The sequence below is a fragment of the Calliphora vicina genome, chromosome 1, assembly GCF_958450345.1.
Source record: "Calliphora vicina chromosome 1, idCalVici1.1, whole genome shotgun sequence".
NCBI classification, from domain to species: domain Eukaryota; kingdom Metazoa; phylum Arthropoda; class Insecta; order Diptera; family Calliphoridae; genus Calliphora; species Calliphora vicina.
In genome coordinates, this window is record NC_088780.1 from 84915203 (window position 1) to 84942816 (window position 27614).

Below are 27614 nucleotides of genomic sequence, written 5' to 3' on the forward strand. Positions count from 1 at the left end.
AACAACAAAATTCTCTATAAAATATTTAATGAAATGTGCAATATTTTAAAAAATATATATAATTAAATTAAATAATATTAAATTGTGCCAATAACAACAACTAAGCAGTTAATATCCATTGATTTAAAAAATATATAAATAAATAAAACAAACATACATAGAAATATCATAAATTAATGCCAAAATTTTATCCTATAAATAAATTAACAACATAATTTTGTGTTTCTTTTATTTTAAATTCTATCTAAAACAAAACAAAGAAAAATAAAATCAAAACAAATTGTGTAAATTTTAAATAATACCAGTTAATCTTCTCTAGTCTCAAAAAATATTAGCAATAAATTTAAAATACCCCAAAAAAAATAAATAAATATTAATACTACCACATAATTACTATAAATATACTTAAAAATGGCTTTATTACATAAACAAATAAAATTTAATTATTGATAAACAAACATTCAAAAAAAAAACAACATTTTGCAATACTGCAGACCACTGTGTTATCAAACAACCAAGAGAGTGTTTATTGCAAAAGGAAATTCTTAAAATCATAAAAAACTAGTGTTTTGCGAGAAAGTGCAATCATAAAAAGAGCATAACTTTCATTAACAACAACAACGACAACAAATAAAGGAGTAGAGAAGGAAACCAACAACAACTACACACAAATAACAAAGAGTAGAGAAAAGTAAAGTGTGCTTTTGCAAACAATCAACAAACATTTGCAAGGAGTAAAGAAAGACCTGTAGTCGCATTCAACTTTCAAAAAGGATTAAATGTAAGTATTGAGTTTGTGCATGATTTCTAACTAAAACAGATCTATGAGATACTTGTATAAATTTCTAAATATATTTAGGTATGTGCGTGCAATTGTTACAAAAGTTTATTTCATTTGAAGGACATAAAATCGATTTACGTTACTCACTAATTTCTCAATACACTTACACCTAGACAAGAGCTTTGATTGCGGCAAATGAGTAGCACTGTGGCTCATATTGTTTGAAATGCATTTAGAATTTTCTTACATACAAATACTTATGTTTTATGTAAGTCATTAAAAGAATCGTTTAGTTTTCTTAATAGAGCACTAATAAGTATGAATTTATGCATCTAATGCAGGGCCCTACATAGGCGAATGATCGACGGTATTAAACATTCAAAATGTTGAATCGAATAGTAATTTTTCCACATTCCGGGAAGCAAAATTGGACAATCTTTCGTTATTCTAATATTATTTAGGATTTAATCTAGATATCCCAAATATATACACAGAGAAAACAGATTCGTGATAGCAACCGAATTTGTTGCCAATCGAATGATTCGGTTGCACACATAGAATTTTTCGGTTCTATCAACAGAAAGTCAGTTGACATAGAATAATTTCGGTAGAAGCAACCAAACTTTTATTTCCCCTTTTAAAATTTTGTAGCAACAACTGTAAAATTCGGTCACTAGGGTGGAATCATTCGATTGGCAACAAATTCGTTTGCTATCACGAATCTGTTTTCTCTGTGTACCCAATATAGCTTTATTGTTAGAATAATTGGAGGGCAGATTTAATGAAAATACATGCTTTTTCTCGAAAGTCTAAATGCAATATAAATAAATTAACTAATTTCTTTATCAGCTATTGAAAATTATCATTTCAAAACATTGTGCTTCAAAAAAGTTTTGTTTTTTGTAGTATCAAAAACATTCATATTTAATTTTATTTCAATTTCGATTTATAAGAGATTTCGTTACCGAAAGTTTTTGTAACTTCATATACACAGTTACCGCTCCTCACAATATGAAAATTATGGGGGAATGCTAGTTTACTAGGAAACTCGTATGATGGAGTCTCTAAAGATTTGTCGTGTTAAACAAGTATTCATCCCAAGATGTTAGAGTTAAATATTTAACTATATAAATCTTGGTATAATTTAAAGGGTCTTAAATGCTTGGAACTCTACTGTGTATTTATTGGGGATTGTGCGATGCATAGTTAATTATTTTGGGTTTCTGCACAAAAATATAAGTACATATTTTACAAATGTTTAGGTCACAATTTTATTTTTTTGAAGCATATTTTGGGTGCATATTTTCCAATAATAAATGCATGAAAATCCAGCGTAGTAGTAATAACATTAGCTTTCGAGATTATTTAACATTATATAAAATCGATTTAAATATATAGAACTCAATAAGAAAAATACTCAATTCGAAGCTCTATTGATTAGTTTAATCCAAAATATCTGTGTCTCTGACTCTTACCACCCGGCGGCAATATATAGTTTATGAAAATATCTGAAACATTTTACATTCACTGTTTTTTAAAAGTCATATTTTCATTAAATATTAAACCAGAAAAAAAATCACATAACTTGTTTAAAAAGTTGAAAATTAATCAATATATTTTAAAAAAAGTTGGTAAAATATTCAAATTTCAAAACTTTGTATGAAAATCACTCGGTTTTTAAATGTTTTAAAATTGGATAATACCAAAATTATTTATTCACTGTTAAACTGGTTGTTTAGATAGATTTTATTTATTTTGACCTCTTCAAATATCCATTACAATATCAAAAATATGATCTTATTAAAAGCGGTAAAAGTGCAAGATGTTTTTTTAAAAAATGTTTAGAAAATTTATTTTGAAAATTTGTATGAAAATCACAAAATTTTCTAATAATTTGAGTTCCAATCATACAAAATGTTTAAAATTGTTTTCCGTTCGTGTTTCTGAATTGTAGGGTAAATTACAAATATATAGCGTTGTCGGAATTTGTCTTGGCAATCAATCTTTTATTTAAACAATTTAATCATTAATTTAAATTCCCATTAAAAATCTTTTTTGATTGGTATTTTTATTATAATATAATAAATAATGAAAAATCCAAAATATGTTTAAATTTTCAATTTTTCAAAATGCAAAAACCTTATTTTTAGTTTCATTATTTTTTATTAAAATTATTAAAATGTATCTAAAAGTAATCTGTTAACCCGCCAATGGTGACGCAAATTTGACTTTCAGCAATTCTGTTGCCGGACTCACGCACTAATAGTTCACTTTTTTTTAAATTAAGCTCTTTGACAATAAAACTCAAATATTTAATATATTTAAGCTCATTTACTGCAATATTAAAATTCAAAACATTTTTTAAAAGCAATAACTGAGAATAAAGTAATTCGATTTTTTTAACACAACCGATCTCACAGACATATAGGTCACCATTGGCGGGTTAAATTTCAAATTTAAAGAAAAAGAACAAAATACATTTTTGTTTTTCGATCAAAAGAAAAACTTTATGCTAAATTCTAGTTTGTATGTTATTCCTAATTTATAGTAAAATATCTTAAACAGATGTAATTTGCCGAAAAACTCATTCCGACGGAAGGTTTCAACAACTTAAACAAAATTAAAGGGATTGCTGCAGTAGCTCAATAAGCCACAAATATAAATATAAAAGTAAATTTTTTGTGTAAAGAAACCCCAGACCAGACTTTTAAAAATTATATTTTGTGTTAGAAAATAATTCACTTTTTTGTCGATTCCATTGAAATTAAGTTAAATAATCTAACTATTCCACATTGGTAATTGGTCATACAAATTAAAGAGCATAACTTTTTAAATAAGCCGATGAATAAAGTCGTTTATCTCTGATAGTTGATTTTACCTACAATAGTTCGTCCTATGTTGCTTAATATGTTCACTATTTTTAAATATACGGAGAATTTGGATCTTCATTTTAGCATAAAGATATCACAGGAGAAAAATCATCTAGAATTCTCCAAAATTTGGTTATTTATCTTGATTCTTATTTTAAAGGTACTTCAAAATTGCGAGCCATAACAATTTAGGTTAAAAATTAGTTATCCATTTTGTCTTTTTTTGTATCAATTTAAAATTGCAGTTTCTATATTGAGGACTTATATTCAATAAGTGCTATCAGCGAAATTAAAATTGTTATAGAGTGCAAAAATCTACTTCATTCAATATTTTGTACATTTATAGCAAATCAATATTTGCTTTCCCGGGTATAGATTTTTAAATATGAATGTGTACTGTCTAAATATAACAAGATTTAAAAATTCACAATTTTATTTGAAATAATTATTGATAGAAAATAAAACGACATTATTAAAGTAATGTAAATAGCTTTGACAAATGTTTAATATCCAAAAACGATACTCGACGTACTCCAGAGTTAACAAATTATTCAAATTAATTATTTTAAATTTAAAAAGCCGGAGATGCAAGTATCGTTTTTGACATATTGTAATTTTCAGTAAAGTTATTAGAGTAAGTTCGGGTAATGTGACTATAATTTTTAGAATCTTAATTTGATTGGAACAGTTCTCAGATGGTGTTCTACTACAAGTGTTAGGTTTACATCTATGAAAGTAAAAAAGTTGTTTAAAAAAAAGAGAAAAAAACCATAAACAAGCCATTGAAAAAATTGGTGGGTAATGTGGTATACCATGTTCTGTTAATATTGTATACTAAACCACACTTAAATCATCTGCAATGGATGCGGTTAAAGTTGGCGGCAGTCTAAGCTTACCAGAAGCTCCTCAATACATTCTTCGCATCGTAGGAGACATTGAATGACAGATGCGAAAATAATGTCCATCTCGTTGTTTCTAATAGCTCACATAGCTTTCTTCAAATTTTCCGCTGCCCATTTTCTTACTTCACCTTTCTTTGGCATATTATTTGTTTGAAATTCTTTAGCTATACCACATTAGCCTTTTCCATTCTGCAACTTTTTTAAGGAATTGAGTCTAATTTTGTTACTTGTTTGTCACTTGTGAGGTTTTGATATTATAGTACATATTTTGGAATATAAATTAAAACTGTGTAGATATTCGGTTTTGTTTTTCAAAAAACTAAGCTAATAAATATACAATGGTGTGATGATGTAAAGTTTTAATCAAAATTATGAAACAATTAATACTTTGAGTAAATAAACCAAACCTGGAGATAGGTCCTAATGAATATAAACATATGATATGTAACATTATTTACATTAGTCTGCACATATAGCCAATTAAAAATCTCAAAATAATATTAAATGTTCTCTTTATGACGACCACTGCACTATGGCCGAAAAAACCCCAAGTAGCTGCAAAAACTATTTCCCGACAAGGGAAATAATGCTTACAGAACTATATTTACTAAAACACTCCCATCATAATTTGATAGATACATTTCTATAAACCTTAGAAAAAATTATGAAAGTCGTGTCAGTTTTTTTGTGGGGCTCCCATATGAATTTACCTTTTCCAAAAGCAGTATTAAATCGTGAGTTTGCAATTATTTTACATGGCGTTAAACCTTAGTCTCCCACGATGAACTACATATAGGAAACTCCTTTATCGGTTGTTATCCACGGGAGTTCTACTCCAAAAAAGACGAAAACACTATTGACAATTTCACAAAAAAGATGAGCCAGTAATAACATCAAAATTAGTGCGAAATATAAACATTTACAAAATATCTTTACAACAGATAAAAATACACACCTCGAGTAATAGAATCCATATTAAAAGATTTATTTTATTGAAAGTATATTTTGGAAAACAACGTTCTATTTAATAAAAATATATTGTTTCACAATTGATAACACCAATTTGCATAAATTTAAATATTATGAGCATTTCATCTCTAAACATTAATTTTTTCTTCCCAATATTTTGACAATTGAACGCACTAATTTTTTTTTTTGAAAAATCGCAAAATTTGGAAATTCAGCCATAGTGCACTGATGTATAGGAATTGCGAGTGGGCAGCAGTCGAAACAAAAACATCCTGCCTGTTTGAAATACATAGTCAAATTGAAAATCTGTTTAGAAATTACTTAAAATAAATTAAAAACTGAGACGTTTCACAAAAATTAGGAAATAATTTTTAGAAATTGTCAATAATAAATAATCTCTAACAATTTCAATGATGAATTGATTAAGCATACATACAAATCATAAATCAAAATCTAATTAAAATAGTTGATAATAATTTAATTAATCAAATTAAGACTGTTGACAAGCTTATTAAATAGAAACATTTTGCATATCTGCATATAATTACTGTTAAATTTTAAAATTGAAGCACAAAAACTAATTCTATTAATGTTAAACACATAAGTAAATAAATAATTACAATTGCAAACATTTTCTTTTAAACTAGCCAACATTTTAAATGTAATAATTTAAATTTTTATTTATGCAATACATCTTTAGGACAAAATACTCGAATACAAACTCAGTTCTTAGATGGAAAATGTGAGCAAGTGTCTGTAAATTGCCACTGTGTGTGAATATGTATATATGTATGTATGTACTTAAGCATATTTGAGAATAGAAGTAATGGTAGCTTTGAACTTGGTACTTGGTTTTTGAATTATGATTATATACAATTAAATACTCGTATATGCATAATAATATTTATGCAGTAACTCATACTTACACACACAAATACATATACATTCAGTTGTATTTCTACTGCATGTGTAGATGTATCTGTATCTGTATGAATGTTGAGCATTTAGCATAGTTTTACTTCCGTTTTGTGTCACTGTATGCACACACTGACTGCATTTTATTAAATTTTCTGCTGCGCATGTGAGTCAAGTCAATAATGCATTCAAACATGCACAAAATCTACATACATATACAGATATGTATAGACACACAATTCCTATAAATTTTACAAGTGTAATAGAAGTATTATGTATATGTAGTAGTAGTAGTAGTTATTAGACATTGCTTTAGTATGTATTAATATCCTTTAGTAGTTAAAACAAAATCTGTCTGTGTTTAGTTTATACACACAAAAAAAAAACATTTGATTATGAAAGAGTAATTGTAAATTTGAAATTTAAACACCTTTATAAAATGTTATGAAGTTTTTTGTTTTTAATTACTATTTATTTTGTCTTCAATAATTTAGGTTTTCGTAGCAAAACAAACTTTTCAATTATATTTATCTTAAACAACATCTAAATATTTGTATTTATATTTCTAATTATCATTATGATTTAATTTTTCATTTACACATATCTTTATAAATCTATCTTTAAACAGATTTATTCAAGTGTCCTCTCTACTATTGACTTAATGAAATGGCTTAAAAATGGCTTTTTAATAAACCCAATTTTTGTGCTGCACTTTATAAACAATTTTCAACTTTTTAGTCCATTTGTTTGGCATTATTGTGATATTGTTCATCTGCATTTTGTATGGACATATGTCCATATATGTATATTAGAGTGCTCCAAAAAAATAAAATTGCGAATTTTGACCGCCCCCCCCTCTAGAATTGTTCTATGTATTGTAGAAACACATTGTGTAAAATATTAGGATGATAGGATAACTTTAACTGGTGGCGCAACGACGCTGAAGTTTTGAGTTGCATTTACAAGGGGAAAATATGCAATTTTTTCAGTTTTTGTAAAGTGCTATTAAGGGTCAATTTCCATTTTTGTACTGTTATTGTGAATACTAGACTTCATTTTATATTTTTCTTATGTTTCATCAAAATCCGCCCAAAAATATATAATATTCCAAATATTGAAAAAATTTACCTTTGTCCTTCACGATTTAAGGGTTAAAGTTTTCCGATTTTAGTAAAACTTTCAGACTATATTTAAAATTACCTGGACTATATTATTCTGAATAGCTTTTACTTAAAAATCATTACAGTAAGGAAATTCTGGTCATTCCCCAAAATATGACCAAAAAATTAGTTTTTCTCGAAAATCGCAAAATTTATATCGCAGGTACGGAAAAACTATAGGAGGTATTGACATACTTTTTTCACATTTTGATTCCATATTATGTTGTCAATAAATCCCCAGGTGATGATCAAAAAATTCTGAAATTTGTTTAACAAAATTTTTAAAAGTTTGAAATTGGAGTTTTGAAACTGCCGTTAAAAAAATTTAATTTTTTTGGTCATACCTGCGAATAGGTTAACGGTATCCTACGAGGACAAAAACTCATATACAAGTAAATATGGATATATTTTAAGTAAAATTAAGCTTTTATTTTAATATTTCTCAAAATATGTTAATTTTGTTCATAAATTTCTTGTTCTAGTGGCCTGAGACACGTTAATGGCCTGGCGATTTTTTAATAACTTTAACATTTTTTCACCAATTTTTGTCTTTTATATCTTATTATAACGACAATTACGTACACATTTCGATTCTTTTAAATTAAATTGTAAAAGTCATTATTTAATGGCAAAATTTTTACAAAAACTGAAAAAATTGCATATTTTCCCATTGTAAATGCACCTCAAAACTTCAGCGTCGTTGCGCCACCAGTTAACGTTATCCTATCATCCTAATATTTTACACAACGTGTTTCTACATTACATAGAACAATTCTAGAGGGGGGGACGGCCTGTACCTAGAAAGTTTTTTTCGTCCATACAATCTTGGAGCACTCTAATGTATATAGTCCATTTATTTATACATTTTGCTCCTAATTTGTTGTTGCATATTGAATCTTGTTCATTTTGCAACATGGCAGTGAGAGTAATTATAATTGTATTATTAAACTATGCCTGTATGTATGTCTGGCATGTGCTTGTGCATTTTATTGATTTATTTCAATTGATATAATTTCTACTCAATATTGTTTGTTGCCAGTTGTCTGAAAGTCGAGAGTTTATAAATGTTTATTTTATTATGTGCCGTGAATGTTGCTAGTGTTGCCAATTGAAAATTTATTAACTCCATTAAAGTTCAGTAATTAATTTATGCCTCATTTGCACAACACTTTTAACATGTATTTTTTGGGCAAATTTTTAGGTTTACAAGGTTTCATTTTAAATAAGACTATTTACCCTCATTCACTTTATAGCAAATAATATTTATATATCCGATGATTAACTGGTTAACATTACGAGCCCTAAACGCTCAATAATTTTAAGTGCAGAACCACCACATTGGTGGTTAAGATATTTGCGAGGCTATGGCTTGATTAGATCTTGTCAAACTTACATTTTTGAGTTTATCATATTTTTGTAATGGTTGCTGTTGTCGAATGCTCTTGTTTGGGTAAAACACTTCCGGATGATACAGCTATCGCTGAGTTGACATTATTTCTCAGACTATGACTTAGCTTTCTTTAGTTCAAATATTTTGGTTGTTTTATTCTCTTAAAGGCAACTTTAAGTTGTTGACAAACATTATTATTTATTTCTAAATCAAAAATATTTAAAACAAAAAACTGACCAAAAATATCAACTAAATCTGAAAAAACATGGTGAAGGGTATAAAAACAGCACAAACAAAAACTTTATACAAATGATAAATGGACTAAAAAATACGTTGCTGTTTTTTTTATATTTTTGATTCCCATTTAAAACAAAAACCATTGAATTATACAAAAATGTCACAAAAATATTATTTATTTAATATGCTCAAACAAAATATAAACTTGTTTAGTTAAGAATTTGAATTATAAGCTAAAAACAACTGAATTGTCACTTTTTTTCTGTAAAAAAAATGGTTGAATTAATTTAAAAAAATGTTTTTTCATTTAATCTTTGCAAAATGATAAATGATGACAAAGAAGTTGAGAGAAAAAAATGCTTAATTAATCACTAGACAACACAAACAATGTGAAAATTTAAATTAAATATAAAAACAAAAAAGCTAAATTTTAAGAAAAAAAAAATAAAAAAATAAATCAGATACACAGATTCTGGGTAGAAAGAGAAAGAAATGCGTTACATTTGAAACGAGCAGCATTAATTAAAATGACAATCAAGTTAAAACAATAAATAAATTTATAGTCGTAAATTTATAAACTTTGTCTTTGGCAATAAAAAAAAAGCTTTTAATTAAGTGACAAAGTTGAGTATTTTTCCTTTTTTAATTAAAATAAATTCTAAACTTATAAAACCAAATATTCAGCTGTAATTTGAGACCTTAAGATAATCGTAGAACTTATTTCTTAGATAAGTATCAGTACATAATCGGTAATTTACACGTGAACAAAATGCATGTGAATAAAGTTCATAAAAGTTATAAAATAAAAACGAAAAATCACATATAAAATAGCTGGTCATATTACAACAAATAAAAAAATAGTGCAAAAAATGTTATTATAATAAATTTTCCGTGTTCTCTTTATGCCTACCACTGCCATAGATACTTATATGTAATTCAAACACTTGCACTCTGCTTTGATTTTATGTAAAACGGCAAAATTAGAAGGAGTAGAATAGAAAAATATTCTTAATAAAGTTTTGGAATACAATAAATGCTACTGTACATATTTTTAACACTGTTTCCTATTTTTCGAATTATAGAAATGATGGAATTTAAATAAATATGGAAAAGAAATCTGTACTTTCTAAACGGATATATCGATAATCATAAAACATGCATATAGCAGTGAATTAATGTTATGAATTCGAATCTTATAGGCCAACTGGGACGAAGTTACGGACCCAAGTTTTTTCACCTCGTGTTTATTCGAATTGTTGATCCGATTTGAATGTTAGTACTCTTTATGCTGTACCTTTAGCTATATCTCTTCTAAAACCATTCAAAATTTTATAAAAATCGAAATATGTGCTTTGATATTACAGATTTATTTCCATTTTTCCAAATTCCCCAACTGTGCGATGTATGAAAGAATGTGCCCCAGTGGCAAATGTAACTTCAATTGTATTTTATACAATTTCTATCTGTTTAAATATGATCAACTAAACGGACTCCTAAAATAAACTAACTGTTTGCGATTAAAGCAAATAATTAAATTCATTAAGCTCTTTAGGTCTGTAATAATTTAAAAATAAATCAATTTCCGTGTAACTAAAATTATTGATTTTTGTGTGTTATATTTCTAGAGCACATAACAAAATTATTCGTGTAGATTTGCTCAGTTTTCTTTCGCTTTTTGTTTGATTTTTGTTTTGTTTAACCTCGTTTTACAGCCAACCATACAACTTGCAAGAAGAATTTAAAGGTTTGACTACATACTTACATACATTTACAGTCGTTTATATTTTGGTAGCTTTTCAAAACTGACAAAAGGATTTAGTTGCTTGTTTTGTTTGGTTTTTGTAAAATTTTTGGCGCAACTTTTATACTCTGAACTGTGCAAGGCACAGACCGTAAAAACCTAGACCGGCTGGGCTGTCTAAGTAAAGTAAAGTGAAGAGAAAAAAAGGCTGTCATCAACGCTGCCAGACAAAACTAAACAATTTTCAGTTTTTGTTTTCCTCTTTACATAAACTTCAGCAAAAACTTTTCGATTTGCGTTTTTCTCAAAATGTACAATAATTTTGTTTTATTAAAAACTTGAGTTATTTTTAAGGCTAGCTAAAAGAAGAATTAAATTAAAAAATAAAATAAAAGCAAGGAAAAACTCTTACCAACACTTTTTTGTGCTGCACATCAAAATGCACAATTGCAAGTTTCTCTTTTTTTCTTTCTTCATTTTGCTTCTTACAGCATTTTTGTGTGAGTTTTTCTGTTTTTTTGGAAACATTTTCTTTCATCCTGTGTGATTTTGATGTATGACTGTATGCGGTAGTATAAAATACCAAAAGGATTATAAGACACAGACCTACACTTGCACGTACATATTTACTCGTACTTGCACTTGCATACAAACTCCAGTGTATACTGAACTAAAGCAACTGTCATTGTTGTTTTTGCAGCAGTTGTTTGTAGTCGTTAGAGTATTCAACTACTTTTACTACTGTTTCTACACATATAGTCAGTTTTGCTTGTTTTTTATTTTTTTTTGTTTTGTTGCACAAATATTTCAGGAGTTTTCCGATGGTTTGTGCAAAAGAAAAACTTCTAAAGTTGGGTGGTAATTTTTTGGGTATTTTTTTTTTGCTCAAACATACCACAAAATTGTGCTTGGTATAATGTAGAGACAGGGCATGGATGGAGCTTTGGACTGCATATTTTTGCTTGATTTCAGTTTTACTTGCAATTTTGCTTATTTTTTCTGTGGTTTTTGTCGTTGTTGTTTTTTATTGTTGTTGTTGCTGTATTTTTAGTTTACGTTTTTGTCTCTGTATGCCTTTCGAGAATACACTTGAAAATATGTGTATTTTTGTTGCTGCTTCTGCTGCAGCCCAGCAGGGGGCGCTTACAGTGACATTGCACAAGAGAGGGTGACAATGATTTATTGCAAAGAGATACGCGACATACGTACGAATGTCTGTATGTACTTACATACGTACTATACTTGCAACATACGTACATATATATAGTATGTGCAATATATATTTGGTATATAAACAATATTAAATGTATGTCTGTAAGTTTAAATTCTGAATATCAACAAAAACCAAACCAATTTTTATTGTAAATACTCCTCGTACTACATATTTACAATTTACAATACATATAATTCATAGTTGCTATAAAATACTTGTACTTATTGTGAAATAAAATGGCAAGAATAAAATACATCAAGTGATTTTACTCACTCACTCTGCCTCCACCCCATTAATAATTCATTTTACATACAAGATTGTTCAAAATTCCTCCACAAATGTTGTAGACTTTAAGACGATTTATTTTGAAAATAAAAGGAAAAAATACAAAAACCTCAACATCCATTTACACTTGTAATCATTTTCTTAAGTCTGCTGTTTTTCTTACTTGTTATATTTTCCAAAAAAAAAGGATGTGGAGCAATATCTTCTTTCTTTTCTTTTCGTTGCTTGTTAGTATATTCGAAAGCCTTTGAGTTATTTATGGGATTTTCTTTTCTAATTTTCCAATAGTTCTGGCAATTTTTGACCAAAAATAAAGAAAGAAAGTAAGCTAAATGAAAAAACGAGAGAGAAAATAATGTTAAACAAGTTTAATCTCAAACTTTTAGTTGACATTTAAATTAAATTTATATTATGTGGTTTCTGGAATTCAAATTTCAATAAAATAACACCACTCATGGAGAATTAGCTTATATAAAGTGGTCATTCCATTCACATGCATTTTAGAACATATCTAAAAGTTATTCATCAATATTATGACCTCTGTAACCATTCATATGACTGCCGCAACCATATTCTGTTACAGTATATATATATATTTGTTGCGATCAAGTATATTTTTGTGCAATAATTTTCATTATGACCAATTGCATCATAATATGTTGCTCTCAGATTATGAGAACTATGTTATAACCATAATTTAAGAGCAACATATTATGATGTAATTCTTGATCATATAAATTATTGCCATAAGTATCTACTTGAAAGCTACAAACATATATGTATGTGAGTAAAGTCAATGGCAACTTTCATATGAAAAGTATTATTTTACAGATTTTCATAGAAAAATGCAACTTTTAAGTTTTCAATCCATCACCACCCCACATCAATTATTGGTTTTAGAGCATGTAACGTATTGGGCGTGTGACTTAAATTTGTTAGCTTTTATTTTGAAATATTTGTACAATATAAATTTATTCAAAATATTGGCTATAAAATATTCCCATCTTTCTGGCAACATATGGATTCCGAGCCAAAAGAACTGCACATCTTTTGAGGCCAAGAACAAATCAAGCCAATATCGGATACTCAGTTACAAAGTTATGAGTATCCTAGAGAGAGCGTTCTGTTGCGACCGAAACAAATAGTAGTCGGACGGGCAAGGTCTGAGCTATAAATCGGGTGAGGCAAAACTTTCCAACCACTTACTTCTAAATAGTTATCATGATGGATTATTACAGTTTCATGTATGGCAGCGTATTCTGGATGTTTTTGGGTCAATGTTCGCCAATCAGTTGTGTTCGATAAAGCTTCTGTATAATTGTCTGAATAGATTTCTCATAATAATAACACCCTTTTGGTCCCACCAAATACAGAGCATTACCTTAGAGCCATTGATATTTAGCTTTAGTGTCGAATCAGCTGGTTGTTCGGGCATTACATACGATCTCTTACGCTTCGGGTTATTGTAATGGATCCGATTTTTATCGCAAGTAATGGTGCGAAAATTATGTTCTTTTATAACGTTCAAGCTTCATTTCGGTCATTAAAAATCGTCTTTCAAGTCCTCGGCTTTGAAATTGCTGCTTGAGTAGCTTTGAAATTGCTGCTTGAGTAGCCAATGATCCGGATATTATTTAAAATCAATCCTTATCATGCCTAAGAATTTCAGTTTGCGGTCGTGTTTGCTCATTATTATTTTTCGTGGTCTATGGATCAGTTCATCACTTTGAAGGTTTATTGCCCATTATTTTTTACCATTTCTTAAATAAATTTTCAACAAATCATGCGATTTCAGAAATAAAACCTGATTTAAATAGTAGATACTAATATCTTTCTAATCTGTATTTAACACAACTTTTTAATTGTCAAATATATGAGAAAACATGAATTTTCATGTTGACGTTTAAAACAAAAACACACACTCATACAAAAAATAATTGACTTTTTTTAAAACTGATAAAACTATATGAAAGACTAAAGAACGGCTCATATTTTGTATTACTCAGTTCAAAACTCCCGCATTTTGAGTTATGACGTTGTTGCAGCAAATGAGCGATATGTGTTTCTTTATATTTAAAATAAATTAAAAAAATGGCAAATTGTTTGAAAATTAATTTATTATAGCCACTGATATTTTCAGTTCTTTTCACCGATTTCTGTTGAATACAGTTACGCGTACTATTTATTATTTATTTGAATCATATTAAGAGACAGTACTTGCAACCGACAAATTCAGTCGACACAACGAATCTGTTTTCTCTGTGTGCAATTTAAAGTATTTAATTTAGATTTTTGCTATGGATATGCTTGTTTGTGAATATTTATTTTGTGCATATTTTAAATTAAACTTGCTCTGATAATTACAGTGGTCGAATAATTTATTTTCAATCTGTAGTGATATGAGAACCCAGCTTTTTCTATGGGGATCAGCGTTGCCACTCATAAAATATTTTTCCTACCAAATTTCTAATTAAAAACTACCAAAACCTACCACATTTAAAATATTTGAGAAATGCTATATGAATTCGGTTCAAAATTAATAGTTAACTTAAAATTATATTATTGCTGCTATAAAATTATCCAGAGGAAGAATGATATTGAAGCAGAGTTTAACACATATTATTAGAAAATAAAAGTTTTGAGAGCCCTTTGGCATTTTTTGAACTCAACACTACTAAATAAATACACATTTACCTGACTAAACTAAATATTTTAGAAAATGCTATCTTCATATTTTCCAAATATGTAATTTTATTATTTTAGCTTAACATAAGTAGTTTTTTCGTTATTATTTTGTTCTTAAAAATACTTCTGTATTCAGAAATATCGTAGCCTACCAAAATACACCAAATATCGAAACAAACCAACCAAACTACCAAAAGTCAATTTGTTAACTTCAAACTACCAATTTTGGCCCAATTGGACCAAAGCGGCAACGCTGATGGGGATGTGTATCACTGAGAAATTATTTACCAAAGTCAGTTTCTTGATCATTTTAAAATTCTGTCTGTTCGCCTGTGTAAAACACTCGCGTTTTAAATACTCAACCGAAGTTAATGAGATTCGCCCACTAATGTTTATCATTGTCCTAGGAAGTTTGGTATTGAAAATCATCACAATGGGTTCAGTAGAAAATGGAACATAATGTGAATCACGACAAATTTACTAAAAATTATTTTCGAAATTTTAATTTGAGTTAAGTTTATTTTTTTCATTTAGTGGGTAATGTGTCCATTTTACCCTATACGTATTAAATATTAGTTATCTACTATTAAATTGAAATGTTGTAATAAAGTTATGATTTTAGGTTAATTTGTATACAATTGAAAAATCTATATTTTTGTGTTAGGTAGTATGAAAATTCCTTATATTTGTACCTGAATATAAATATGTACATATTTTTTTAACATCAAGGATGACCTTGAAAACGCAACAACAAAAATTGCTAAAAAACTAACCTTGAACAAGCTATAACTAAGTACTATTCAAACACTTGCATTTTCATACAAATTAAAAAACAACTGTCCTCCTATGAAATTCTAAAAAATACAACTGATTTTCAGGCACCTGCATTTAACAAAGAATCAGCCACAATCAACCGAAATTTTAAACCTTAAACTCACGGGTGGGTGTCTCGTTTTAATGCTTATTTTTCTCTACTTTTAACGAAAAAAATCATGGAGTTTTCATTGTTTGAAAAACTACAAAATTATGCAATCATTTTCTACGGTAATAAAAATTAATATGCGTCCTTCGTTTAAGGGTAATTAACTTGGTAACAGCACCGAAATTACCTTTAAAAATTCGGTTTGACTTTAAAACTCGCAACAAAAACAACACCTTCTCTAAATGACTGTTTAACTTCTTGACTTCATGGGCATTGTTTGAACATTTTGTTGAAAGATTTATGGCTGCATTTGCCAAGATGTTTAGTTTTTACTTTAGTTTACACGTATTTTCTATGATTTTTTCTTTAGTCAGTGCGAGTTGGTGAGTGAGTGACTGATCTAAAACAGGTATATAATATTATCAGTTTATGCAATTAGGTTTTTCTTTTGTGTTTCAAAATTATGATTTATGACAGTTAACAAAAAAAAAAAAACGAAGAAGGTATGTTTTCCATTTAAGTTCCTGTTTCAAACTTCCAGCACGTTTTAAATTTGAAACATCAACAAAAAATGTTACAGTTTTTAGTTTTAAAGGAAACTCTTTAGTTGTGTCTTTTCTGTAGTTGGATATAAATCATTTACAAAATCACTTTTGTTTTTTATTTTTAGTTTTTTGTTTTGTTTTGCTTTCTTTAGCATTTGTATGATACATATTTTTGTTAACTCGCATTGTAAATAAGTGTGCAGCAGATTTTTTTTATATTTTACTTTGTTAGAGTGTGAGTGTGTTTTTTAAAGAAAAATATACATCTACTGCCATCCTAATAAATCTTTTAATCATAATAATTTGTTTCAATGTTAATACTTTCAAAATATCTGAAAACTCAATAAATAACACAACAACATGTTCTGTGTGCTGTTAATGTCATACAATGAAATACTTCATATATCATCATCATGTTGCCAAAAGACTCAAAAACAACAAAATCCCTGTAGAAAAAAAACAAACAGAAATAAGTTGAAATCACCTTCTTAGCAGAACAATTTGCTGGCAAGTCTAAAAACAAACGACAACTTTACTTACACTCCTTTTGGGCAATACTCGCTCGACACTGTATCCATTCAGAACCCAAAACAGCTTTGGAAAAGTAAGGTGTCGTAGGTACGTAGATTTTTTTACTGTATACCGGTATTTCTGCGACGAATGCATTTTAAATTCATACATATTTAGCAAACAGTTAAAGATTGTACACGAATTTGTTTTTGGCTAAAAATTTAGATTTTTTCTTGTACTAAAACCTCGATTAATTTCTAAATAAAAGCACTATGCGACAAATGGTAGGCGTTTCGTTGGGTCAGGACTAGGAATCAAGATATGTATATCGATATGAGATGCTCATACCCGAGGTGTCCCATTTTAGAGCCTTCTGATCTCATTCCTTGGAGTTTTATTATAATCTTATGCATCCATTAAGAAATTAAAGATTTAATTCCATTTTTTTTTATTAAATTCCTGCACTGTGTTAGGCCAATTTTGATTAAACTTTTAATTTATTCAACAAAATGCTTGATAACTTGTTTAATTGAAATGTACGCTATTTAACTATGTATTTGGTAAAACAATGATATTTTCGTAAGTATTGAATAAAAATCTGAAACGTGGACACTCTTTAAAACTAAATAAAAACTACTCCACTGATGATGATGACGAAGATGGGGCTTAAAGACAAAAAAAAATACAACAAGTAAGAGTGCTATATTCGGCTGTGCCGAATCTTATATACCCTTCACCAAATTATACTTCAAAATTTTAAATATTTTTAGGTAAACAAAATTTAATTTTTTTTCCAGTTGTTTTTTGAATTTTTTGGAAAAAAAAATTTTTCGATTGTTATTTAAAATTTTTTTTTTTTAAATTTTAAAAATTTTTTTTTTTTCAAATTTTAAAATTTTAAAAAATTTTTTTTTGTTTTTTCAATTTTTTAAAAAAAAAAAAAATTCGGGTTCAAAATTTGTTTTCCCGATTTTGACCCATTGTAGGTCCAACTTACTATGGTCTTATATACGTCGTTTCAAATGTCTTTGAAATATCTATCATTAGATATCCATATTGTCTATATAATATCTTAGTAATCCAGATATAGGTAAAAAAATAGGTCAAAAATCGAGGTTGTCTTGGTTTTTTCCTCATATCTCAGCCATTTGTGGACCGATTTTGCTGATTTTAAATAGCAAAATTCTCGAAAGCATGTCTGACAGAATTATTGAAGATTTGGATCCCGAAGATATCTGGGGTCTTCAGAAAACTGATTTCAACAGACAGACAGACAGACAGACGGACAGACAGACAGACAGACAGACGGACATGGCTTAATCGACTCCGCTATCTATAAGGATCCAGAATATATATACTTTATAGGGTCGGAAATGAAAAATGTAGAAATTACAAACGGAATGACAAACTTATATATACCCTTCTCACGAAGCTGAAGGGTATAAAAACTTGAGTATGTTTGTAAAAAGAACATGTATGTTTTTTCAATACAATACAAATTAATCCCGAAATCAACTTAAAGACAAGACAATCTTACAGTTTTTTCTTTCGTTTTCAGCCATTTAAAAAAAGGCCCACAAAATGCGTTGGTGATACACACTCAGTCAGGACTTGAAACTCCAAAAGCAAAAATATTGATGATGTAGAAAATGATGTTTTTGTTGTTGTTTTTAATACGAATGATAATGAAGTTGTTAAAGTTTTTTTTTAAATTTTTGTTAAACATTTCTGTAACTCATACCTCGAATTGAAGTAATAAAGTTGTTATGCAGTTTTCATTGGAGCGTGTGTGTAGCTGTGTGTCTTCCTTACCAATAACATTTTATCATCTGCATGTTATTGGGAAGATGGTTCCAAATGTCGAATTGGTTGTCTTCTCTCTGGTTAAACAACATCTTTAGCATTTTTTCCAAAAAAAAAAGAAAACATAAAAAATCTTGTTTCTGGTATTAAGGCGTATTTCTTTATTTGTATTTCTTCGATATGTGTCTGTCTATTGGAGTGTCTGTCCATCCGTCCGTCCCTCCGTTGTCTGTCTGCATAATATTTGTATGAAATATTTCATTTAATTTTGCTGTCACCTGATTTATCACCTTTCTTGTAAATTTGTTATACATTAATCTTTTAATTTTATTGATTTTTGCGTTTGCATTTCTTAAACAAATTGTTTTTATATTTCAAAAGGTGTTGATAAACTGGTCAAAAGAAACTCAAAATGCCACAAAATACAAATTTGCTTTGTTTGTTTTTTTTATGTTGTTTTTTCTTGGTCGGCTAATGAATAAAATAATTCAAGTGGAGGTTGAGAATGATGCATTTTTTTATCGTTCAAATGAAACCTGTTAAAGTTAACAAAAATTTTTGAAATGTTTAACTTTGTTATACCTATAAATGAATAAAGAAATTCTAATAAAGTTTTGCTGAAGATTTTAACTCTGGTTTAACCAGGCTTAACTCACTAAATCTTAATTCAGAATTTAAAAAATATCAAGAATTAATTACCTAAATCCATTCACAAAAACTAATCCTTTAGGTTCATATAGCTTTCCATATAAAATTTGTTTTATAAAGCTTTGATAAATTTAAAAATTGATTATGAATTAATCCTATGGTTTTTTATTTGAATTGAATTCATTCATTGTTGAGTTAATTCATAATGGAAATAATTCATTATATAATTCATTCAATGATTACATTTTTGTTTACAAAATGAATTGAGACAAATTGAATTTAGCCATTTTGTAATAGATTTGAATTGATGAAGAATTGAATCATTCAATCAATTTTATTAAGCTATTTTGTAATAAATTCGAATTACAGAAATCTTGAATGATTCATTAAGCAATTGACAAATTAATTCGTGCTCAATGCATTAATGAAATGGTAAAGAGATAAAATTTGATTTAGAAAATAGAATTAGGAATTAATTCATTCAAACCGTGCGGTTCAACTCATCAATACAAATTCATAAATGTGTTTTAAACACATTTTAATTAATCGGTAAAATTGAAACGATATTTATTCGGTTAATTTACGACTTTTAAACTTTAGCTTTTTATCAGGCATTAAAATAATTCACCCTAACCACAAAAGCCTTAAAGTCGATTTTAAGTCCATAAAGTTGACTATTATTTTAAATTCCGTGCCATAAAATAAATTTGAAATATAATTTAAAATGTTGTTTTATTATTTTAAAAAAGCATTTTGTTTGAACTTTTACGTACATTTTTTTTAATTTTTTGAAATTTCTGAATGTTTGGGAAGCCTTTTTAAAAATATTTCTTTTGGTTCAAAAAAAAATGAAGTTCTATTTTAAAATAAAGTCGACTTTAACAAAAATGAACTTAAACATTTCTTTTATGGTTAGGGTGATAAATTTTTAGACAGTTTTTTGATAACATAAGTAGAGATTTATTCAAAGTTTAATTAAACTGTCAACTGTCTGAGAATTAATCATGTTGAACATTCAAACTAAGTATTTAAATGGCTATTATTATATTCTTCATCATTACCGGTTAGGATAAATGTAGGTTTTTGATTCCGTTTGTAATTTTTACAGTATTTATTCACAAAATGCGTTGGTGATACACACTCAGTCAGGACTTGAAACTCCAAAAGCAAAAATATTGATGATGTAGAAAATGATGTTTTTGTTGTTGTTTTTAATACGAATGATAATGAAGTTGTTAAAGTTTTTTTTTAAATTTTTGTTAAACATTTCTGTAACTCATACCTCGAATTGAAGTAATAAAGTTGTTATGCAGTTTTCATTGGAGCGTGTGTGTAGCTGTGTGTCTTCCTTACCAATAACATTTTATCATCTGCATGTTATTGGGAAGATGGTTCCAAATGTCGAATTGGTTGTCTTCTCTCTGGTTAAACAACATCTTTAGCATTTTTTCCAAAAAAAAAAGAAAACATAAAAAATCTTGTTTCTGGTATTAAGGCGTATTTCTTTATTTGTATTTCTTCGATATGTGTCTGTCTATTGGAGTGTCTGTCCATCCGTCCGTCCCTCCGTTGTCTGTCTGCATAATATTTGTATGAAATATTTCATTTAATTTTGCTGTCACCTGATTTATCACCTTTCTTGTAAATTTGTTATACATTAATCTTTTAATTTTATTGATTTTTGCGTTTGCATTTCTTAAACAAATTGTTTTTATATTTCAAAAGGTGTTGATAAACTGGTCAAAAGAAACTCAAAATGCCACAAAATACAAATTTGCTTTGTTTGTTTTTTTTATGTTGTTTTTTCTTGGTCGGCTAATGAATAAAATAATTCAAGTGGAGGTTGAGAATGATGCATTTTTTTATCGTTCAAATGAAACCTGTTAAAGTTAACAAAAATTTTTGAAATGTTTAACTTTGTTATACCTATAAATGAATAAAGAAATTCTAATAAAGTTTTGCTGAAGATTTTAACTCTGGTTTAACCAGGCTTAACTCACTAAATCTTAATTCAGAATTTAAAAAATATCAAGAATTAATTACCTAAATCCATTCACAAAAACTAATCCTTTAGGTTCATATAGCTTTCCATATAAAATTTGTTTTATAAAGCTTTGATAAATTTAAAAATTGATTATGAATTAATCCTATGGTTTTTTATTTGAATTGAATTCATTCATTGTTGAGTTAATTCATAATGGAAATAATTCATTATATAATTCATTCAATGATTACATTTTTGTTTACAAAATGAATTGAGACAAATTGAATTTAGCCATTTTGTAATAGATTTGAATTGATGAAGAATTGAATCATTCAATCAATTTTATTAAGCTATTTTGTAATAAATTCGAATTACAGAAATCTTGAATGATTCATTAAGCAATTGACAAATTAATTCGTGCTCAATGCATTAATGAAATGGTAAAGAGATAAAATTTGATTTAGAAAATAGAATTAGGAATTAATTCATTCAAACCGTGCGGTTCAACTCATCAATACAAATTCATAAATGTGTTTTAAACACATTTTAATTAATCGGTAAAATTGAAACGATATTTATTCGGTTAATTTACGACTTTTAAACTTTAGCTTTTTATCAGGCATTAAAATAATTCACCCTAACCACAAAAGCCTTAAAGTCGATTTTAAGTCCATAAAGTTGACTATTATTTTAAATTCCGTGCCATAAAATAAATTTGAAATATAATTTAAAATGTTGTTTTATTATTTTAAAAAAGCATTTTGTTTGAACTTTTACGTACATTTTTTTTAATTTTTTGAAATTTCTGAATGTTTGGGAAGCCTTTTTAAAAATATTTCTTTTGGTTCAAAAAAAAATGAAGTTCTATTTTAAAATAAAGTCGACTTTAACAAAAATGAACTTAAACATTTCTTTTATGGTTAGGGTGATAAATTTTTAGACAGTTTTTTGATAACATAAGTAGAGATTTATTCAAAGTTTAATTAAACTGTCAACTGTCTGAGAATTAATCATGTTGAACATTCAAACTAAGTATTTAAATGGCTATTATTATATTCTTCATCATTACCGGTTAGGATAAATGTAGGTTTTTGATTCCGTTTGTAATTTTTACAGTATTTATTCATTCTGGATCCTTATATGTGGAATAGTCGATATAAGGATGTCGGTCAGTCCAGGTGTGATTGAAATAAGCCCCATGAGGTATCACTATATCAGATATATTCATGCTAGATTTGTTTTGAACACCATTAAAAACGGTGCTACCAGTACCACCTCGATTTTTTTGACAAATTTTTTCTTATATTTCTGATATTAAGGTCAATAGATAGGTGTGTGCAATATGCATATCAAATGCAATGAAAGACCTTTGAGCTTTTCTAGCTAAGAATTGGATCGACAATGGCCGAATTCCGAAAAAATTTAGTCCTAATTTTCGGGGAATTACGAAACAAATATCCCAAATCTAACCCATAATTTATTAATAATTTAACATCTATTTTCATGTATTATTTTAAAACAACCATTATTTACTTCCAATTAAAAAAACAAAAATTATCAATTGATTTATTTTATTATTATTTTTCAATAAAAATCATGTTTCCAAAGACGGTATAGAACCAAAATACACACATAACAAATAAATTGCTCAATTCCCTTGTTTTCACCTAATATTATTACTATATTAAGTTTGTTTAAAAGCATATTGAGAGCAATTTGTTACGCCGATTAACTTAAACGTTTCATTATATTCAAGATTACTTTTTATGGGCTCAACTTCACTTAATAAACCCAAACTGAATAAAACGAAGCACAAAAGGGAAAGAAAGGAGAAAAAAATCATTCTCTATAAACTCCAAGGAATATAAGTATAACCAAAAATAAAAAGAAGAAATTTTGCATTTATTTTGGTTTTGCGGGGTTGAAATCATAAAGTAGTGGTTATTACTTAATGTTAAGCCAAATAACCATTCATTCGTATTCAAACACACATTAAAATGAAAAGATGACAATATGCTGCTAACAAAAAAATTTAAGCTGTTTTAAATTATTGAAAAGAGAAAACCACAAAATGAATTAAGTATTTTTTTGGTGGTATTTAGAAATAAATATTATAAATTTGCTTACAATAAGCTCAAAGACAAAAAAGGATATTTAAGCCAAAGGATTCAAATTAAAATTATTTCTTAAACCCACATTTATATATACATATATGTAAGTCTAGAAGGACAAATAAAAGCTAAAGGCTAAATAATGACTGTGGTGTTGGTGGTAGCAAGGATGGTTGCTTGTATTTAGTCAAACAAATAATGGTGGTTGTGTTCCTTTTCAGTCAAACACCCAAAATCTAATATTATATTCATTTCTCAACTATGTATTCTATTGTTTGCATTCAATCCATTCCAATTCGATTTCAGTCTTTAGCCTGATGATATTGGCTTGGTGGTTATAAAATATTATCATTGCCTAATGTTTGTTATTGTTGTTTTTGTTGCTGTTTACCCACTAACTGCCCTTATAATCTTTTAGCATTTTGTTTAAATTTTTTTTTATTCTGACTTTTGAGGCATTAGCAGCATTATGCGTTGCCGACGCTACGCTACGCTTGGCATCAAGATTAATTTTAGATGAAAAAAAAACGGAAAAATAAAACAGCCAGCGTTGTGAAATGAAAAACAAAAAGGAAAGAAATAAGTCAAAATGATTAATGTGTTTAATTTTTTGTTGATTCTGTTTTGGTTCAGCTTTATTTTGAATACAAGATGAAGAAAAAAATTTGTTAAAAAAAAACAAAATGAAAGCAAGAATAAAGAAGAAGATTTCTACTTACATATATAGAAAATAAATATTTTGTAAAGTTTTAAATTTCAGTTTAAACATGTGTGTTTGAATAACCACTATACAAAGTACTTATGCTATAGAAGTCCAGATGTTTACTAGAATTGTTTCTTTAAAATATTAACATATTTTTTATTAATTAATGACAACAGATTTGAAAACAGCTAATAAGGACTTATTAGAAATTTCATGAAAATTTTATAAAATTATTTTTTCTTTAAAATGTCGACATATAGGCTCAATCAAGACCAAGTGGTCTTCAGTTTTTTCTGCGTAGGTAGCTATAGTTTCTGAGATAAAGAAAACTTATCGAGCTACTATATTCAAAACTCTCTATCTTAGAAAACACAAGTTTTCAGGAGAGAAAAAACTGTTTATTTCGCTTATTTGAAAAGAGTATTGAATTCTTTTTTCTACAATTGCCCAATTCGCAATCGGTGTTCGAAACAAATGTTTCGAAACAAAAACAAAATATTAATAAAAAATTACGACATACAATGATACGACGCTACGACACCGATTGTGAATTGGGCAAATATATTTTAAAATGGACAGAGCAAATTAAAAGGTAGATATGTAACATAAATAGCGAACAACTTAGAATAAGAAGAATAAACAAAGTAAAATAATGGTTTCTAGTTTAATTAAGCTTTTTTAAATTTTGTCTGGTTTAAATTATTGTAGAAACATTTGTATTCTGGGCGTTAAACTCTTCAAATTTTATATATATTTCCATTTATTTGGAGGTATTGAAAGTGGATCAGAATGTAATGATTTCTGTCCAATATGACTTGTACATGGTTTAATTTGAACAGGAGGTTAACGTATTCTTTATCTGAAATTATTTCACACTTTAACTTATATGTTTATACAATATTTTAAAATAGGTGATATATCGAAAATTATTTAGTCAATTTATAATATTTGGTCAGATTTGTGACCATCATGTCCAAATTTGTAAGAAAGCATTTTTTATAAATGAGAATTAGACAAAATAATGGAATTAATAAGTAATTAATTAAAAAAAATAGAGGGTTTTGCATTTAGAAATATAATTTTTTTAAGATAGAGAAATTACAAAAATACCAATAAAATAGTAAAAAATATTTGTTTTTTCTTGGTAATTTCTACCACAGATGAGGTCTTGCTTGCCGAATATTTTTCCATCAATAAATCATTTTCATGAAAATCTAATATAGAGGATATTAAATATAGTCCCTCGATATATTTATTTTTTGGACTGAAATATGAATATAATGAACTTTAGAACTTTAAAGTTTTTGCATTTGTAGGCAAAATTATTGCAAACAATTAAATTTATTGTACGTCGTGTTATTTAAGCATTATAAAGTTTCCTTTATGTAAGAAGAGGGATTAATGAATGAATTAATATCTAAACTTTTGGTTATTATTTGTACTACATTTATTTTGTTCACTCTTTTGTCCAAAAAACTGATTCAATAATTTTACTTTTGTGTTCTAAATAATAAAATAATGTTAAAAAGAAAATTACGTTCATCGTCTGAAAAGCAACTAATTCACGGTGAGATGAGATAGCGAATAATAATGAAAACGTACGGCGTGGAAAAAAAGTGACATCGTATGCGTTGTCGATTTTGCAACGAAGCGTCGTTTTTTCCACAGAGAACTTTTACTCTAATAATATGAAATTATATATTTTTTACTAAAACAAGAAGGACATCTAAGGACTGTACCAACGCATTGATCGTAAGGACTTACAGAATTCAAAACAATGTTACAGAATGTTACATTAATTACCATGCTATAGTAGCGAACCATCTCACAAATTACGAGCTGGTTTCGTACATTTGAAAATATAACAGTTTATGGGCAAAATATTAATTCTTTGAAATGCCACAAAAAATAATCTAATTTTTCGTGTGAACAAACATCTGAACTCATGTATATATATGTCTACTAAATGAAAATATAGTCCTTACTAAACTACTTATATGTAATGCAGACGGTAAGTAATGGTCGTCACTTCCAAGTTTATTTTCTCTTGTATATTTTTAATATTTATTAAAATGTTTGTAAATTAAACTTTATGGTTTTTTACAACTGCTTTGTCTTAAATTTTAATACTTGTATTTCGTCAACTGAAATGCAAAAGGACGTAACAACCAAAAAATTAAAAATTGAGTTTTGTTCAGTTTTCTATTTTTAAAAATAACGACTTTATTGAAGAAAGAAAATCATACACTAAATTTTATTATGTTTTTTGCGACAGGATAGAATCCTGTAAAATTTCAAAAAGTGTTGATAGGCCCTTTTGCATTTTAGGTGACGATTTGTAGTTTTGTTATTGTAGTGTTCAAAGTAATGATATTCTGGTTTTCTTTGGATTTTTTTCAAAAATATTTTCTTTTTTGAAGTGAATTTCAATTTGGGAGGGTAATGTATCATTTTTGTTCGTTGCCGTAATTCATATTGGACATGGCATGTGTTGCCATGTTTTTTTTTTTGTTGTTTTCTAGCTCATCTTACTTCCCTCTCCTTCGCTTTTAAAATCTAATATGTAGTATGCCACACACATACACACTTTCAGCCATAGAATAGAATGTATCTTTTTGTGTGATTATAAAACACAAATGGCATGCATCCCTGAAATCAGACGCAAATAGTACACACACTCTCACTAATACACAAACATTTTACAATTTCCCTTTAAATATGGCTGCTTAGACTAATGGTTGTTCTTTTAGTTCTTGTTGTTGGTTTTGTTGTTTTCGTTTGATGTAAATGCCTGGTTGCCTGTTTAATAATAGTCATACGTAGATATATGGTGATTGTCATTGTATGTATTATTTGGCAAAAAAAATCATTCATTTAGAAAAAGCCAAATTGTTTTGCAAACAAAACATCCTTAAAGTTGTAATTTTCCTTAAATTTCTTTGTTAAATCAATGAAGAACCATTTGAAATCTATTTCTGTTATAATTTTTTTTTCGAGCAAAAACCCCACCAGCAGCATCTTATACGCTAACATCAGCATTATCACGGTATATTTGGCTTGAATACTTGTACTTCATCACCAACCTCCTCATCTTCAGCAGCAAAAGCAGCAGCCGAATCAGCAAAATCCTCAAAAGAACGTTATAGAAAAGACACCTTGCTAGTTTAGAGAGGAGCGCACAGACAAAATAGATTACATTGGTGCCAAGATTTATGGCTGTGATCAAGTATTTCCCGTTTT

The 27614-nt window shown here is 27.8% G+C and overlaps 1 protein-coding gene across 1 annotated transcript in view; it reads left to right on the plus strand.

Annotated features, from left to right (window-relative positions):
• Positions 1–582: 582 nt before the first annotated feature.
• Positions 583–27614, plus strand: part of Antp (Antennapedia) — a 252502-nt gene continuing 225470 nt past the window's right edge. Inside the window, exon 1 of the mRNA XM_065515054.1 lies at positions 583–781. The gene's annotated coding sequence lies outside the window, so the exon portion shown is untranslated. The remainder of the gene's footprint in view (positions 782–27614) is intronic.